The sequence below is a fragment of the Nyctereutes procyonoides genome, unplaced genomic scaffold (genome assembly GCF_905146905.1).
Source record: "Nyctereutes procyonoides isolate TBG_1078 unplaced genomic scaffold, NYPRO_anot_genome, whole genome shotgun sequence".
Lineage (NCBI taxonomy): Eukaryota > Metazoa > Chordata > Mammalia > Carnivora > Canidae > Nyctereutes > Nyctereutes procyonoides.
This window is the reverse complement of record NW_026575024.1, coordinates 14543702-14562617: the sequence shown is the minus strand read 5'-3', so window position 1 is coordinate 14562617 and position 18916 is coordinate 14543702. Positions and strand designations below refer to the sequence as shown.

General features: G+C 39.6%; 1 protein-coding gene across 1 annotated transcript in view; it reads right to left on the bottom strand.

Annotated features, from left to right (window-relative positions):
• NCOA5 (nuclear receptor coactivator 5) overlaps positions 1 to 12961 on the bottom strand; it is a 28041-nt gene extending 15080 nt beyond the window's left edge. The window contains 1 exon segment of the mRNA XM_055302552.1: positions 12815 to 12961. The gene's annotated coding sequence lies outside the window, so the exon portion shown is untranslated.
• Between the last annotated feature and the right edge of the window lie 5955 nt (positions 12962 to 18916).

Sequence of the window (18916 nt, the reverse complement as noted above, 5' to 3'; positions counted from 1 at the left end):
ATTCATTGTAGGAAATGTCGTCTACCATGGTATGTAGTTTAGATATGTAGTTTATTGTGGAAAACTGTTATTTTTACTGAGAGGCAAAAGCAAAATCCATACTGAGTATCCATTTGGGCCACCAAAGACACCAGATATGAAATATATCATATCTGTCTGCATTCCACACAAAAGTGCACACACTGCATCCACTTGTGTACTGTTGGGGAGCTAGTTTGGATACTGTATCTTTGGTGTAAATGGTAACGTTAATAAGGCTCTTCTTTGAGAGAAGGGGCCAATTTAATGCGTATCTCAAGGGTACACATCAGAACTACTTCTTTTGTATATGTTATGGAAATACCTTTTATTTCCAGAAAAGCTAAGAAAAAGGGAGACTTTTGAGAGCTGGAGAGTTTTTGCCCTTTTTATTTCCCCTCAAACGGTAACCCAAGCATGCGAGCAAACAGGGGATCTGCAGCACAGGCACAGCAGCCATCTCTCAAGCAGCACTTTCCATAAACCTGGGTTAACATCTGGACCGGCAGCCATTTGGAATGAAGAGTCGAATCTCTGCTGCCCACTGCAGTGCAGCATGGCACACACCAACGACCCTGGGGCACTCCTCCTGCTGTGGAGGCTCCCAATGACACGTGAGCTGGGGACAGACAGAGGTTTATCCTCTTCCAATCGCCTGCAACTCATGTTGCAGGCTGAACTTGCTGGGTTTGTCACCGAAAACGCAAAGCTTCTCTGCATCTCCTGATGTATGTTTAAAAAAAGCAGCAAGGCCCTTCACACAAGGTTCATGTTCTTATTGTTTGCTTGAGCGTTTCTGATTTGTTGGGGGAAGAAAAGACCCTTGATGTACGAAGTTGGGCTTAACTCCCCAGAGCCCAACTCTCCCAAGGTAACTCACTGCTTCAGGGTACTTTACCTTCGTGTGGGGCTGGGTCTTGATGGAGCCGTATTCATATTTCTTCTTTCCGCTGCCTTATTAATATCTGAAAAGAATAATCAACCCATCTGTTCAATGCTACGGAATAAAAACAAAATCATCAGCACATTTCAAATGAAAGCAACAACAAAAAAACTACAATGACAACCAGATGGTGTAAGAAAATCCATTCAGCAGACACACTGTCACTTGGGCAATTTTTATTAAGTTACGGCAGTACATTGTCATGGTTTGGTAAGGAATATCCCTCAGTTTTCTAGCTAACACAATGCTTTGACACTCTGCCAAGTCCCAAACCTAACAACTGCCCCCTCCAAAAGTAGAAAAGGTTGCCTTCTAGACTTTGGAGTGTCAGCTGTAAGAATTTTTTTTGTGTGGGTAAGTACAGGACAGTGGGAGAGACAGAGTTAAAAAAAAAAAAGAGCAAAGGCAAATAATTCCATTTTATGTTATAAAGAAGAAACAGTTGGCCGTTGTCTTAAAACTTCCAACATGCCATGAAGCAGGGTCTACTTTTAATGTGCTCGGTGTTGCATCCCATTGGATAGAATGTTCTAGAATGAGATGTAGGAAAAAATTTTTTAATGAAGTATATTACAGGTTAGCAACTATAACCCTCACAGGTAAGTACCTAAGAATAAGAATTGGTGTTTGGTTTGATAGTAAAACACTCCACATAAGAAGTTTTCATTAGAGAAATGTGGCATTTACTAATATGTAAGGGAGAACAGTGGAATCATACAAACTTAGAGAAAAGCTAATTTATGTAAAGTCTGCTTGAGAAAAACAAATCTGCTTTGAAAAAATTGAAGTGAATAATAAAAACACCACATATAAGGAAGAACTGATGCAATATCTAAGGAAATGAAATGTACCAATCTATGCCCAAAGGTAACAAAGGCCAATTTTTAGGACTTAAAGAGTAATAAATGTATTAAAAATCTGAATCTTTGGTTGAATGAAGAAATGAAACTGTGTCCTGCTGCAGTATAATTTTGTTCCCCTTGTTCCATAGTAAGCAATTAGTAGTGTATTTAATGACATTAAATGGTATTAAGCACTCACATAATTAGAGTGCTTTAAAATAGTAATTATGTATTTAAAAAATTCCAACGGGAGTCCTATGATGTGAGATCACAGTACCCTGCTATGTTGTCAACTTTTGAGTTTCTATTCAAGTGAGAATGATTTTCAGTTTCATTTTAAGTCAGTTTCTATTATAATCTAGAAAAATGACTTCTGATAAACTGAAAGTAACATAAGTCTAAGTAAGAGAAGCATATTTCACCCCAAGTTGCTTCTCATATTTTTCAATTAAGTAGACACAATGCTATCATCCCTCTATTTTAAAACGATCAGAAAATAATGTCTATATAGGACTTAGCCAGTACTGACTATGGCTTTGGTATGGCAAGTAGAACTTTCACTTACAACCCTGAAAGTTTGGCAATATCTGAATTACACATCATATAATGATAAATCTTATAGGGAATAATACCTGGTTCTCTTATGTGTTACTGTAGAGATTATCAGTTCAGGTTTAGAAGGGCCTACTAACCTAGTCTACTCACTTCATACTGTTCTCTAATATGGGGTGACTAGGATTCAGAGGAAAATGTCATCTCTTTGATTGTTTAAGTAGTTTATAAAGTATCTTTGGAATACACTGAGGGTGGTAGGGGTGTGAAGATATCTTCTAAATAAGCACCATATCTCCCAGCAGGATTCCAAATACTATTAAATGGTCTTGTGAATAAAGAACACTTCTCTAAACATTGACTTGACCTGAACATTTAGGTTAGAGTACAGAACATATGGTACTATTTTAGTTGGCAAGTTTCTATTAATGTTATATAATTTGCCCATATGAAATGAAAAGGACTATTACACTGTTTAATTATATCCAGTTCTGTGAGCACCTACAAATAGGACTGGGGAGACCAATGTAGTCATGAATTACATACTTTTGGGGCAAAACTGGTTCTATTTAGAATGAATGAGGTAAATACTGTACTTTGAAGTTAGTGAAATTTTTTTGCAATTTTTGGCAAATTATTTAAAATTCAAAATTATTATATCTTTAAACCATTTGATTATAATTTGCTTCCTAATATGTATTTTCATCAAATAGTCTAAAGCAATTAATTATATCTGGATAGTGTGGCTTATGTTTCCTCTGTAAAAAAAGAGAACTCTGAGACCATTTTCTTAATTTTTTTCTTAAGTGTCAAGTGTTTGTTTATTCACCTCTATTTAAGAATTCTTATACCTCCATTTTGGGCGAGATATGGAGAAAATGAGACTTGGAAATTTCTGATAGTTTCACTGCCACCCAAAAGGACTGCTCAGGTTAGAGGAGGGTTGGGGGATGGGTTTCAGTGAGAGTTATGAAAACAATACTGTCATCACTATTAATCCTAATATACAAAAATATCCTAACACATGGTCACACAGAACTTTTGAAAACCTCTGAGTTCAGAAATGCAGGAAGAATAGAGAAGCTACCAAAAGAACATATAACTTCAGGGAGCTGATCACAAAAGTGTAATAAAGATTTAAAGAGTCAAGGGGAAAAAAACCTCTTGCCCCATCTCAATTTTTTGTCATAATGACCCATCAACTGGGAGGGAGGTTAGACATTCATTTGAGTAAGTTTCTCTTTGAAAATGTAAATATTGGAACTGGTAAAGGGGGCTTTTGTATTAATTAGATGAATCAGATTTTTACCTTCTTAAATCCTTTTAGAGACATATAGTCTACCTCAAGGAAATAAAAATAAAGGAAAAGGAAAAAAAAAGACAAAGTCAATTTGGGCACCTTTCTGGACATCTGGTAGAGAACCACAACTGGAGAGAATTTAATCAACGAGAGGATAATGGCAACTGTGATGCTTCTTTCTCCTCCTGCTCTATCTCATACTGGCCAAATGGCCTTAAGATCCAAAGTCAGTCTCTTAGCACCTCTCTCACTTCAGCCTGCTTGGTACCTCTAGACTTTGTTAAGTAGATTAGCAAGGTGAATGCCATTCAAAAATCACCATCACTACAAGGTACTTTGGCCTGAATATCTTTTAAGTAGTCTTCTGAAAATAGTTAAAAGCACTTTTCAGGTAAGGATTTTTAGATAAGAAAAATACCAACTGAAGGGATCTACATAAAAGGAACAAACGAGAAAATAATCTAGAAAACATGTCACACAGGAAACGGTAGAGCTGTTTTAAGTCACAAAAGATTGGGGCAAAGAACTTTCAAAGAATGACACAATGCCTAATGTACTATTTTAGACTAATATGCTAGACAGGGTTCACACAACGGTCTTTGTATAATGCTATAAATAAAAATGCATGTTTCATTCATAGTACCAAAAACTGCTTTGCTCTATTTTTTAATTGTACTATCCTAAAAACTCTTTTCACCTTAAAATCAGTTTTTATCACAAGCTATCACAAAGGAAAACCATAAGGACCATGTTAAACAAAGTGCAGTATGAATCGCTGTACTTAGTGACAGTACCACTGTTTGCAGTTGAAAGAATCCAGAAGCCTATACAATTTCAATAAGTGATTACAAATGAAATAAAATTCTCCAAAAGTTTAGTCGAAAACCAACTAACAATCAGTAATTACTAAATTGGAAATATGTGATGATAAAGATAAAGCCATTTGAAACACCATACTGGCAAGAAAGCGGTTATCACAGATTAAACTCCTCAAACTGGGAGGGGAAAGGATTGGACTTTTCACTTAAACTGTATTTATGAAGATGATCTTGAGGTATATTTTAACATCAGGGATTTGAAACCAGTTATACTGTCTTGAGTCAGGGATAAGAGAATGCTCGGATTATGGTTTCTAAATCAATCCTTTAAGCTTACTTTAAAAACTATGCATTCCCTCATATTTGATTATCTCCTTCATTCTCTAATTAAAATAATTATTCTATCTTTAACTGTATTAAATTATTATTCCTATGTACAGGAATGGGAGAAACAATAACTTATATTTACAGAATGCTTATTCTGTCCCAGAGCCTGCACTAACAGCATCATGTGCATTATATCATCCAATCCTTTCTACAACTCTTATTAAAGTACTACTATGTTCTCTATTTTGTGAATGAGGAAATTTGATATTTAGAGAAATGGAGTGACTTCTCTTTGGTCACATGATGACCAGGAGGCTCAGAGCTAGGATTCAAATCCAGGTCTGTCTGACACCAAAGTGCTTAACCATTATGCTATGCTGCCCCAACAGGGAATGGAAAAAACATGGTTTCCATTATGAGCACTTGCTAAGACTCCCTGATCAAAAACGATAGAACCTGGAAAAGGACCAGTCTATGCCAGTCACACCAATGTTTAAGTGCCTTAGACACCCAGCGGGACAGAACTTACTTATTCAATTACCACTTCAATTTCTATCACCTCAAACTGCAGTTCACCCTTGAACAATGCAGGGATTAGGAGTGCTGTCCCCATGCTGCCAAAAAACTTCTGACTACCTAAAAACTTAACAATAGCCTATGTTGGGCAGCCCGGATGGCTCAGTGGTTTAGCACCGCCTTCTGCCCAGGGTGTGATCCTGGGGACCCGGGGTCGAGTCCCATGTTGGGCTCCCTGCATGGAGCCTCCTTCTCTCTCTGCCTGTGTGTCTGCCTCTCTCTCTCTGTGTCTCTCATGAGTAAATAAATAAAATCTTTAAAACAAAACAAAAACAATAGTCTATGTGGACTGGAGCCTTAATAATACGAACAGTTGATTAACACAAATTTTTTTATGATATCTGTATTATATACTGTATTCTTATAGTAAAGTAAGCTAGAGAAAAGAAAATATTATGGAAATCATAAGGAAGAGAAAACACATTTATGGTACTGTAAAAAAAAACACACACACACACACATATAGGTGGACTTCTGCGGTTGAAACCCAGGTTGTTCAAGGGTCAACTGTACAATGTTTCTGGCTTTGCTCCTGATATTCTATTCACTTCAACACTTCAGACAAAAATTCTCTATCAACATTTAATTTCCTGCCCTTTTTACTTCTTTCGAGGAAAGAGCACTTGCCTAATCAGCATATCTGAGTTCTAGTCCTAACAGGGGCAAGGGATGGGTTAGTCAACCTGATGAAATGGATATTCTACCTGTGTTGGTTATGTAGATTCAAGGAGAACATCAGCTAAGAGAAAAAACTCACTAATTAGGATTCACAAAGATTGAGCTAATCCAAACTAGTAACAGTCTGAGCTATAAAAAATGTAATATACAGGTTTATTTAACACAGGTAAAATTTCAACTCAACTGTACAAGTAGAGATCCTTACAGAACTAAATTAACACACTTGAAAGGACAGCTTATAATCAGCTCATCAAATGCCTCTAGGCCTACCATGTGTCACACTCTGTACTAAGCCTTACACATGGAAATAACAGGACTAAAGTCTCTGCTTTAAAGGAGTTCACTGTTTAATAAAGGAGAGTGGGACATATACACGGATAATCATAATATAATCAAAAGTGGGTTTATAGCAGAGACAATGAAGGCCTGTATATGTGGCAGGGGAGAGGAAAAGGGCAGACAGGAGATTGGAAAAAATAAGGGGTAGGAGGTACATGGAGGAGTAAGGGATGGCCTAAAAAGAAACTGAATCCTGAAGGATGAGGAGTTTACCCGCAAGAGAGAAGTCATTCCAGCACATGTAAAGGTGAAGAAATGGTGTGAAGAATATAATTAGAAAAACTAAAGGAAGTGTAATGTAGGGAAGAGGGGATAGGAGGAAGAAAAGAGAGCGGAATTACAGATGCAAGCCAGAGTTAGAAAAAGGTCACAAAACACTTTGACTTTGAAAAGGAAAAAATTGGTGGCAAGAGGGCTTGTGTAAACTGAGCTACCATAATAGATTTTCAGTAAAGTCAAATTAATGAAAGCTTCCTATATGTATATTATCCAGAAAAGGGGGTTGGGAGGATTGAAACCTAAAACATTCAAAATATTGCCTATTACAGTGATGTTTTTCAAGGATCACTGGTTTGACAATCAAGGAAAGAGATACCAGAAAAATGTTTAAAAGGTTACAATTTTACCTTCAGTTAAGGAATATTAAAAAGACTTAGGGCCAGAGCCAGTAATTAATTGCTAACAATATTAGCTTAACCTACTGTTCAGGAAGAAATTGACAGCCAAGCACTTCCTTATTTTTTTCTAGTATTTTTTTTAAGAAGTGTGATAAAAAACATATACAATTGATCATATTAACTATTATTTTTTAAAAGTAAGCTCTATACCCAGTGTGGGGCTTGAACTCACAATCCCAAGATCAAGAGTAGCATGCTTTGCCGACTGAGCCAGCCAGGTGCCCTTCACATGAACTATTTTCACATGTACAGTTTAGTATGCTGAGTATATTCACAGTTGTACAACAGATCTTCAGAACTTTTTCATCTTGCAAAACTAAAACTCTTTATACCCATTAGTTTCCCATGTTCCCTCTCTTCATTTATATATATATATATACACACACACACATTTTTTTCATTCTTCACGTCGCATTCCTTTAATGAAGATATATCAGCATCACCCATGAAGATAATTAAACGTTATTCTCAGACCCCATCTCAAACTTTGAGAATCTGAGGATGAAGTCTAGGAATCTGTATTATAACAAGCTTCTCAGGTGATTCCTGGCAAGTATTTGGGAACTGTATTATCTATTTATCCCTTTAGTTTATGCATAACATATACTCAGATCCTCCATTTAGAAACCTCTTTAACTCCTGTATTCAAGGAGTAATAACCCATAAACATAATGTTACAAAGAAAATGTCATGACAATGGCTAAAATCTGTCAAAGTATAACCTTTGAAATTATAGAAAACATAATTACATTGCTAACTCCAAAGGAAATGGAATCATCAACCAAGTTTCCATTGTAATAAACGTAGTAACAATGTCCAATTATAAGGTCAGCACCCCCACCCACCAAGGAGGAGTGTGCACCAATAACTCTTTAATTTCATCTGATAGTTTAAAAAGTATCCTGAGAACTTAAGCTTCTTTTCCCAATTAGCTAGTTATAAAACAGCAAGAAAAATATTAACCACTGAACTTGCCACTTTTTGATAGCATAATATCCACTTCTTTGAATGGCAAACTGCCAACTAAAGTTCTGTCTGAATTCTGCAGATTGTTTTGCTGGCAGAGGCTAAAACTCCTGCTTCTTCTGAGGCATTTGGTTTTCATATCTAAATGCATCTCTTTGCAAGAAGAGAAAAATGGTCACACACATAATTTCATATCTACATCACTAAAAGCAAAGTGGGTCAAATCTAAATTTAATAAGCCGACCATGGAATCTTGGTAGGTCTGCTTCCTTTGTTCTCAAGAAGGTGAAAGCATCCTATTGATGTGAATGGAAGGAATTAAAATACTGAAAACTACAGATATTCTAACTATTGCTATTACCTCTCAAATTCAAACTATAATGCCAAAGAACATTTTATAGTTAAATTACAGTTTTGCTTAAAATGTATAACCAACCATAAACCAGAGTTGCCAATTCTATTAGTAATCTGGGATATAAGTAATACTAGATTAGTACTAGAATCTGTTTCCAGTGAAAACTCATTTTCTAAAGCCTAAATCAGGGGTTCTTAAAACTTTAATGTACATAAACACTGCAGGGGTTGCTTCTGAAAGGCAGATACCTCAGGCCCCACCTCAACAGACTGGTCAGTTGAGGGGTTAGAGAGCTGTATACTAATATGTATTTTCAACAAACTGTTCTAGTGACTCTGACACTGTCCTAATATAAATTTTTCAAAGAAAGGTTCAGTTTATAATCTAAGTTTTTGTACTGAACGAAAGCATATTTTTCCTTTTTCTTTTGGATATCAAGAATAATTTCTGAAGAGATTTAAAAATAAATTTCTTATATCCTCTCATGGTAAATACATGTTACTATTACCTCAATCTCCAAATGCATAATTAAGTATACTCATTTAAAGTCAAATTATTCATAATTCAAAGTTCTCCAAAGCTTGCTCACTAACTGCAGGATCAACCTAATCTTCAGCAATTCAAGCATTCTCGATCCAAACCAGGAGACCACTCAAGACATTTTATAGAGCTAAAGTTCTAAAACATTCTGCTTTATAAATTCTCCAATGCAACTTAAGTTGCCCTGATCCTTGCTTAAAATTGTTGGTCTTTATGTAGGTCAACAATAATGTTTCGAATATGACATAAGGGGAAAAGTTCTGATTCTTTGGAGGAGAATTATTTTCTTAACATAAAAGTAATTAATAATGAGCACTGGGTGTTATATACAACTGATGAATCACTGAACTCTACCTCTGACACTAATAATACACTATCTTACTTAATTGGATTTAAATTTAAAAAAAAGAAAGAAAAAAGTAATTGGTCTAGTTGACCTATTATCTTAGTTTTTTTAGTGATAGGATAAAGAATGAAAATGATCATCCCTATAAATATTCATATCTGGTGGTAATAAAACCACCATTTAAAAAGCAGCAGGCATGCTGGTATTATATATTTAGCTGTCAGTATACTTCATATTTCTCTAATGTGCTGCTGCTTCAGACAGTGGCCTTATCCTGATCCTTTCATTAACACTTCTCATTAACCAAAGCAGCATAGAGGGGTAATTTTCTGTTGGTCACTGCCCTTTTAACTTCTTGATAGTTTAACTCTGCTTAAGTCAAATAGTCTAGACAAACGTGTATGCTATTCACAGGACAAATCTTTTGGCACAATAAAAGCTGACTGAGCTTTAAAAGCACTTGTCTCAAAGACACATGATAATCACTAGTAAACCACAAGGTATAGAGAGCAAACAGTGCGGCAGAAAGAATAGTCCATTTGGGAAAACACTAGGATCTAAAGATGTATGCATACAGGATAGCAAGAAAAGAGGCACCAATAATATCTTCCCTTCTTGGACATCTACAGTGCATATGTTTGGCATATTAAAGTTCTGGAATAAGGACACTTCTTAATCTCAATATTTCTCAATTTTGCTTGACCACAAAATCTTTTATCTTCAGTAGTATCTTGAATATGTTCTATAAATACGTGATTTGGACAAAAAAAAATCTAACTTCTCTGTGCCATTATTTCCTCATACACAAAAAAGATTCAATAATAATACCTCACCTATCTCACAAGATTGGTGGGAACAAATGAGTTGGTACTGTAAACCTGCTTTGTAAATCATATGCACTGCTGGATATACGTCATCATTACCATTAAGATTAACAGTTTAGGAGCTGCATTTCATTCTTTACGTGGGGAGTCAAAAACAAAGAAAATGATAGCTGAAGGGAATAAAATATTAAATGCATCTCTTCCACAGATTTCTCATTCTTAAAAGCACAAGTGAATCCCAATACTTCTCACAGTAGTAACAAGCCATACAAAGGCACTGCCATCTGCAGGCCATAGGGATGGAATGCTTGCAATAGTTATTAAGAATGAAGTTTCAAACCACAAGGCACTCTTTCATCACACCTCTAAAACCTCACCAAAGGACTTAGCTTTTGAGCACTGGTAGACTGAAGCTCCATTTGCTGAAGTTCTGAAATGGACTTGAGTAAGAAATTCTCATTTCTTTTCTAAACAGGACCGATGCTGAGAAATGTGAAGAAAATCATCTTAGCCTTATTTGTAAGTTCTACGTTTTGCTCTTACCAAAGTAACCCCAAGGAATGTGGATTTTTTTTAAACTGTTGAGAAAACAACACCTGAATGGCCTAAAAGCACACTTCTCTGAGTTTCCTTTCAATGGATTAAAGTAAATCTGTTCTCACACAAAAACAGTTTATGAACAGGCCATACAAATAGAACAGACTGTTTACAGAAATAAGTTAATCTGTCAATGCCTCCCTTTCTTTGAAAGATCTAATTAGCTTTATTCAACAATTCACCAATTGACAGCATCTGATCTAGCAAGTACAAAGGAGCTCCTAAAACCTTCTTTAAATGCGTGTTCACTGGCATGTGACATTGAACAACCTGCACCTAGAAAAATTCCTTCCACTGGGCCTTGAAATATGGTTTCTCCAGCACATTCTACATGGAAAGCTAGTTTCTAATTTTTTTTTTAATTTTTATTTATTTATGATAGTCACATAGAATGAGAGAGAGAGAGAGGCGGAGACACAGGCAGAGGGAGAAGCAGGCTCCATGCACCGGAGCCCAACGTGGATTCGATCCGGGTCGCCAGGATCGCGCCCTGGGCCAAAGGCAGGCGCGAAACCACTTCACCACCCAGGGATCCCGGAAAGCTAGTTTCTATGTTTTAGGTTAAAAGATCGTATCAGAGGTTTCAAAGAGTATCTGGAGAGTGACAGATGAGCTAAAAGAAAGGCAAAGAAACTAGAGTATAGGAAGAAATAGATGTTAAATGGCCAAGAGATCTCCATTACTCACAATGCAAAGAGCTTGGGCTTTACTGGTTGGAAAAAGGCAACATGAAAGTTAGTTTTCACACCCAGACTGACTCATACAAACATTAAATCTGGAGTTGTCAAAAACCAAAACGGCTCCATCGTCATTATGCAGAAACTGTCAGGTGGTTACCACACCCCGCAACGCTACAAAAACACTGAGGAGGCACACCGGGTGCACTTGAGCTGAAGTTCCTGCGGTTCCCTGGGACTACGGATTGTAAGTCAACAATGAGAACGGCTTACAACGAAGAAAGCCTTATAATATTAATTACCATCCCCGAAGATCCTGGGGCATTTCATGGAACCCGCTATGCCTCCGGGAAAAATTCTGTGCACAGAGCGAAAGCCAGGACCACAATTAACCCCATACTCCTTAGGGCAGCGTTTCCCAAAGCGTGGAACGCAGAATAATTTCAGGAGGAACGAGGACGCACTGTTTATTTTAATAGATAGGTATTTATTTTGTTTATGAGCATTAGAAAAATAACTGGCTTTCCATTATACGGCTTGTGATTTACGTTTCCACCTTAAATTCATTTAAGAAGGAAGAAAAAGTCGGTTTAAAAGGAAAAAAATTAACATTTGGTAAACAGCAGTACAGATGGTACACGGACAGAAAGGTGCAACGCGAGAGACTGAAATTTGGGAAACGCCGTCCTAAAAAAAAATTAAAAAAAAAAAAAAGAAAAAAGAAAAAAAAAAAGGCCCTCGGCGGGTTTTGGGAGCGGAGAGTGTCCTGGGTCAGGAGACGGAAGAGCCAGCGGAGTGGGGCGCCGGCGCTCATTTCCGCGGTAACCTCGGGCACAGTTTGTGGGCCCGGGGTCCGCGTTATAAAAGGGGTGCGGGTATCACCCAAGGAGACAAGGCGCCTCGAAGATGCCGTCAGGGGGCCGCGGGGCGGCGGCGGCGGCGGCGGCGGCGGGGCCCAGCGCTCGGTTCGCCGCGCGGCGCCCAGGAGAACGCCCGGAGTGGCGGGCCGGGCCGCCTGGGTCCGAGTTCGAATCCCGACCTGCGCCACCGACTCGCTGAGGACCCGCAGGCGAACGACTTCACCATTTCGAGAAAAAGGCGCGGAGTGTGCAGGCCCGCCCTACAGAGAAGCTCGGAGAACTACTGCCGGCGGTTCGCGCGCAGAGAGGCGGGCGCGGCGCCGCGCCGCCCGGACCCGAGCCCACCACCGGCCGCCCCGGCGGCCCGGGCCTGGGCTTGACGGGAGCCAGAGGCCGCGCCCCGCACCGGGCATGCGCAGCTCCGCGCGCACCCGGAGAGGAGTCGAGGCCGCGGCCGCGGCCGCGACAGCGCGTCGAGCGGGCCCTCCCGCCTCAGCCTCCCGGTCCGGCCCGGGCCCCCTCAACCGCCTGCCGTGAGCCCCACGCCTCGGCGGACGGCCACCGCTTCCCAGCACTCACCGCTACCAGCGCGGCGGGCTCCCGGCCGCTCCTTCGCCTCACGCCCGCCCCTGCCGCCTCCACCTCAGCCCACCTGCCCGCCGTAGGACAAAGGCGCCACCAACCGACCGGCGCGGGCACGAGGCAATGGCGGCCGGGGCGGAGAGTGGGGGCAGAGGGCGCGCACGCAGCGGCAGGCGCGGCAGTGTCGCAAGAGCGCGCGGGTTTATGGCAGGGCTGAGTTGGGCGTCGATCTCCTTGGCAACGAGAGGGGGAAGTGGCTCCCCGGCGGCGGTTGGGAACGCTAGGGGTTGCCTAGTAACGGCGTCCCCGGCTAAGGCTGGGTCCACGCTCCGTCCCTTCCGTCCCCCACGAAAGGCTTCGCCTTTCTTCTAAGTTTTGGAGCTCTTTCCATTCTAACTGTGGAGATAGGCCACTGAAATCCTAAAATGCTTTGATTTAGTTTTTCACAAAGCGAAACAGAAAACAATGTGGATGTGTGTGTTGGAGAATAGTGTATACACATTCCTGTAAATTCCGGATCCCAAGGAACAAAGGGAGCAGAGAGGTAGAGAAAACGTTTTATTTAAATTTACATCTAAATAGGCTGTGTACCCTATTCGTTTCGCAGACAAGGGGCAAAAGGCTTCTGGTGATCCAGTTACAGGTTCTTTTGGAGTTATTTCTTCCTGCAATATTTATTCAGTGTCAAAAATAAATTTCCTGTGAAGCATGTAAAATGCTGTATTGTTCATTTAATCCCTAGAATAATTTATCAGAGGGAGTGGAATTTGCTCACACAATTGTAAATACACTTTATTAATCACAGCTATTGCTCTATGAATCAGGTAGGGTTTTTCGTTAGCCAGGATATGCCTCAGACCCCATGGGGGGGTTCGCGGGGGGGGGGTCTAGTTTTTCTCCTGGTGAATAGTGCATGCCAAGTAAAAATAGTGGCTGCGGAGTTGGAACGGCTATGGGAACTCAGATTTCTTTGATAACCACTCATTTGTTGCCCCCTTCACTCATTTGCTCACTGAATGTTTATTATACACCTACTAGGTGGCCCCATGATTTATTAGACACCAACTTTCCAAGCACAGTCAGGAGCAAATGCAGACCCATCTCTGCTATCTTGGAGATTACTGCCTAGCAGAGAGAGAGGAATTAGGTGAATAATCACACTTGAGTGTATAGTTACAAACAGTAAGTACTTGAAGAAAAGAAACAGGGACACACCGTATTGTCTAGTTTGTCTCACCTGTGATGAGCGCAGGGTGTGCCTGATGCCTATGGACAAATGGTCTTCGGGTACCTAAAAATTCATAATTCATCATGGCACCCAGGAAAATGGAAGCTGAGTGGTTTTTCCCACCTTTGCTGAGAGCTCCTGGAGCCAGATAGGGGCATATACACCCAGATTTTTGTTTTGTTTTGTTTTTCTTTATTTTTCCCCAGGTTGTTCACTCACTCTAGGTGAGAAGTCTCAGGATTTTGTGGATTTGCCTGCTTTCCTGGTATCCTTTTCTGGGCAGGTGACACACTTGACACAGTTCAGAATCTTCTGTTTCTTTCCTCGGTTGCTCCTTTTTGATGTTTATGCCATAAAGTACGATTGTTCATTGTTTGGCTGAATTGATTAATTCCTTTAATTTTCTGGTATCTCTAATTATTACTATTTTTCTGGTTAGATATACAGAGACAGAGATTTTTGTGGCCCAACTTCATCTTCCTATCTCTTCTCACCCAGAAAATTTCACATTATATTAGTTATTATTCACATCCATCCATGAGATAGGTGCTATATAATTTGAACTTCAAAAATTCCTAAACATTTCAAACATACATTAAAAGTACATTAAAAAATATAATACATACCCTTCTACTCACTGGTAAGACTCTCTTCCCATTTCCTTGCTCTCCCTTCCCAAATAATCACTCTCCTGAAATACATTCCGACATATATTTTGTACTTTAATTATAAAGGTGTATCTGTATATCAATATATCTTCAATCTGTATATTATTGTTTAATGTGTTTAGATATATTTTATGTATCCTTTCCCAACTTTTATCTTTTTAATTCTGTTAGGTTTTCAAAATTTAACTGTGCTGAGACCTATAACTAGTTTTGTGGCCCGTGGATCAGCAAGGAGCATCAGTAACAGCTGAGAACTTGTTAGAAATGCAGAATTTCAGCCCTACCCAAGACCCATTGAATCAGAAAACTTCAAGGGTAGGACCCAGCGGGCGCCTGAGTGGCTCAGTGGTTGAGTGTCTCAGTGGTTGAGATCATGCCTCAGAGCATGATCCTGGGATCCAGGATCCTGGGATCCAGGATCGAGTTCCACATCAGGCTCCTCGCAGGGAGCCTGCTTCTCCCTCTGCCTATGTCTCTGCCTCTCTCTCCGTGTGTCTTTCATGAATAAATAAATAAAATCTTAAAAAAAAAAAAAAACAAAAGGGTAGGACCCAGCCCTTTGCCCTTTCCCAAGCCCTACCTGGTGATTCTGATACATCCTAAAGTCTGAGAACTACTGCTCTAATATATACATTTTATTTGCTATATAGTATTTTATTGTATGAATCAGCCATAGTTTGTGTATCGGTACTAAGAAACAGATTTTCCTTCTACTACAAAGTGTACTGCACTAGTACGTACCCCCTTGGAATATGTGTGAGGATACACCCTTAGGAGTGGAACTGCTGACTTTGTAGTATATATTACATCTTGAACTTTAGGAGGTTTAGCCAGACTGCTCTCCAAAGAAGTATTAATGTATACTCCTGCCAGCAGTGTTCAAGTATCATTTCTAGATACCCTTATCAAATTTGGATACTTTCAGACTTTATTCATTCACTTATTTTTGCTTATGACTATAGATATGCAATGATCTCTTTGTTCTTTTAGTCTTAATTCTCCTGAATTTAGTGATGTTGAGCGTATTTTCTTACAGGCTATCTAAGTTACTTCCCTTATGAGCCCCCTGTTGATATTTCTAGACCATTTCCATTGGGTTCATTTTTGTTTTCTTTATTGGTCCACAGGAGTTGTTTACATATTCTGGATACCAATCTACTGTTAGGATTAGGTCTTCTCTGCAGTTTGTCATTTTACTTTATTAATGGTGTCTTGTCATTCATAAGTTTTGCTGTTTAATGTAATCATATGTTTCAACATTTCCCTTTATGGTTTGTGGTGTTCTGGGTCTTGTAAAAGAATTCCTTCCCTTTCCTAATGTCATTTAGATAGTCTCCTTGGCAAATACTATTATTATGTCAGTTTTCCGGGTGAGCCAGTGGAGTCACAGAGAGCTAATATAGCTTGCCTAAAGTCACAGAGTAGTAGAGGTGAACAGCTTGGGCTCTTGACCTCCAAGTTGCACTGCATTCCATGGTTTAGAAACTTCTTGCTGTCTTGCTCTGGTAATGTCTCATGGGAACACTTCTCAGCCTTTTCTGTAGACACAGAAAGTGTGCAGAGCTCAGATGTGCTGACAGTTAAGTGCAATTCTCATTTACTACATAATGAAGCACTATGGCTCTAGACTTCAGGATTTCTAAAAATATTTTTCAAATATTCAAATAATTTCAGATTTACAGAAAAGTCACAAAAAATAGTACAAAGAATTCCTGAATGTCCTTTGCCAAGATTCTCCAAATATTGAACATTTTACTTTGTTTGCTTTATAACTCTCTACGTGAGTGTTATTTCCTCTGTGTTATTTCTATATCGTCTAATCCACAGGCCTAATTTGAATATCACCAGTTGTTCCACTAATGTCCTTTAGAGCAAAAGAAACAATTTGTTTTTCTGGTCCAGGACCCAGTTTAGGGTTACATGTTGCCTTTAGTTTTCATCTCTTGGGCTTCCTTTGATCTGTGGCAGTTCTTTAGTCTGTCTTTGTCCTTCATAACCTTGACATTTCTGAAGAGTACAGGCCACTTATTTTGTAGAACGGCCCTCATTGGGACTTGTCTGATGTTTCTCCATTGTTAGATCCACGTTCTACACTTTTGGCAGGAATACACAGAAGTGATGCTGTGATGCTCTGTCCTTTTCAGCCAGCAATTGTCCTTTGACGAGAACCCTCTGCAATATTATGTGCATACATACATTATTATGTGCAGGTGAAATGATTAATATCTCTTCTTTCTAATTCCCAAAGGATTCACATGACCCAACAGAGGCCAAGAAATTCTTCATTCCTATATGCTGGTGTTGGAGGGAGTCCTTGCCAATAGGTGACAAGGGAGGAAAGAGGCACAGAGAGTGGGGTGATTGCCAGCCTGCCCGGGACCTGCCAGTATGGCCCTGGGCATCTACCTGGTGTGCCATGTACACAGAACTCCGACACTTCAACCTTCTTAGCTTAAGTCTAATCAGGGAATTTACCATTTACAAGACCTGAGTGGATCAGAACATAGGCTGTAGAATCAGACTAGCCTACATTCACAACTCTGCTCTACCACTTCCTAGCTGGGCAGACTTGGGCATGTTCTTTAACCTCCATGACTCCTTTTCTTCATTTATAAAATGGGAATAGGAATAGTATGTGCCTCATAAGGTCAACATGAAGCAAGTTAAATGAGGTAATAGTTATCATGCATAACGTTCTTAGAATCACGTCTGGCTTATCGTGTAGGATATCCTGATGTATTATGACCCCATGATTTGTGTCTTTCTATAGATTTGTTTGTCCTCGCAGTTTGTTAGATATCCCTAGAAAACAGAGGCTCTTAGGTTTTCATGGGCTACTCTGTTCACAAATGGAATAAATTGAATAAATATTGGAAGGGAGTGGTCAATAAATCCTTGTTCCCCAGGACATTGGATGGGGGTGGAGGGGACTTTGTTGTGATATTAAGTTCCTGGTGAACCCCAACTGAATTAATAGCTCCTCAAAGTAACATTCTGCCAACAAAGTGGATCAGATTGGGATGGCCCCCACTTGGCAAGTTCTGTTGTATGTTGAAAGGAGCAGCTCAGGGAACTGCAGAATAGCCACCCTATGATCTCTCCCAGCCATCAGGGATACCAGCCTCTAACACACCCATCGATGTCAGTATAGCTTTGTACAACTGTGGAAGTCAGAGTAATGACTTCCTGGAGGTATCCATATCCTAATCTCTGGAACATGTGAATATATCCCCTTACAAGGCAATGGGGGCTTTTGCAAATGTAGGTTAAGGATCTTGAGATGGGGAGATGATCCTGGATTATCCAGGTGGGCCCAATGTAATGTAATCGCAAAGGTCCTTAGTAAAAGGGTCAGAGAAGGAGATGTGGTGATGGAAGCAGAAATTGACAGTAGGATGAGGGGTAGAGTGGAAAGGGGTAGATAGTGGAAGAAGTTGCTATACTCCTGGCTTTGAAGGTGGAGGATGGGGCCATGAGCCAAGGAACACAGGAGGCCTCTAGAAGCTGGAAAAGGTGGGAAAACAGATTTCCTCCAAAGGCTCTAGAAGGAACACAGCTTTGTTGACTTATTTTTTTCTTTTTTAAAATATTTTTATTTATTTTTTCATGATAGACATAGAGAGAGAGGCAGAGACATAGGCCGAGGGAGAAGCAGACTCCATGCTGGGAGCCCGATGCAGGACTTGACCCGGGATCTCCAGGATCATGCCCTGGGCCAAAGGCAGGTGCTGAACCACTGAGCCACCCAGGGATCCCCTGTTGACTTATTTTTAATTTTTGACTTTCCATCCTCCAGAAAACTAAATAAATATATTTTTCCCTTTCTAATGTTACCATGGTTTACTTTTCTCCTTTTAATAATTAATACCGGTTTTGATGTATGATGCCATAGGTAGGTACAATTAGATTCCCTCTTTCTCCAAGGCATTTCAACACCAAATAACCCCCAAATCATTTTTGTATCTCTTCTTTATCATATAATAGTCTCTTTTATAAAAGGATTAAATTTAGTGTTCTCATTAATTTCATACCATTTCCTATTTTTTAAGTTTATTTATTTATTTTTAGAAAATAAAAACCCAATGTGGGGCTTGAACTCATGACCCTGAGATTAAGAGTTACATGCTCCTCTGACTGAGCCAGCTAGGTGCTCTACTCTTTATTGATTCTATAATATCTTTTCCTTTTTGGGGTCAATTCACA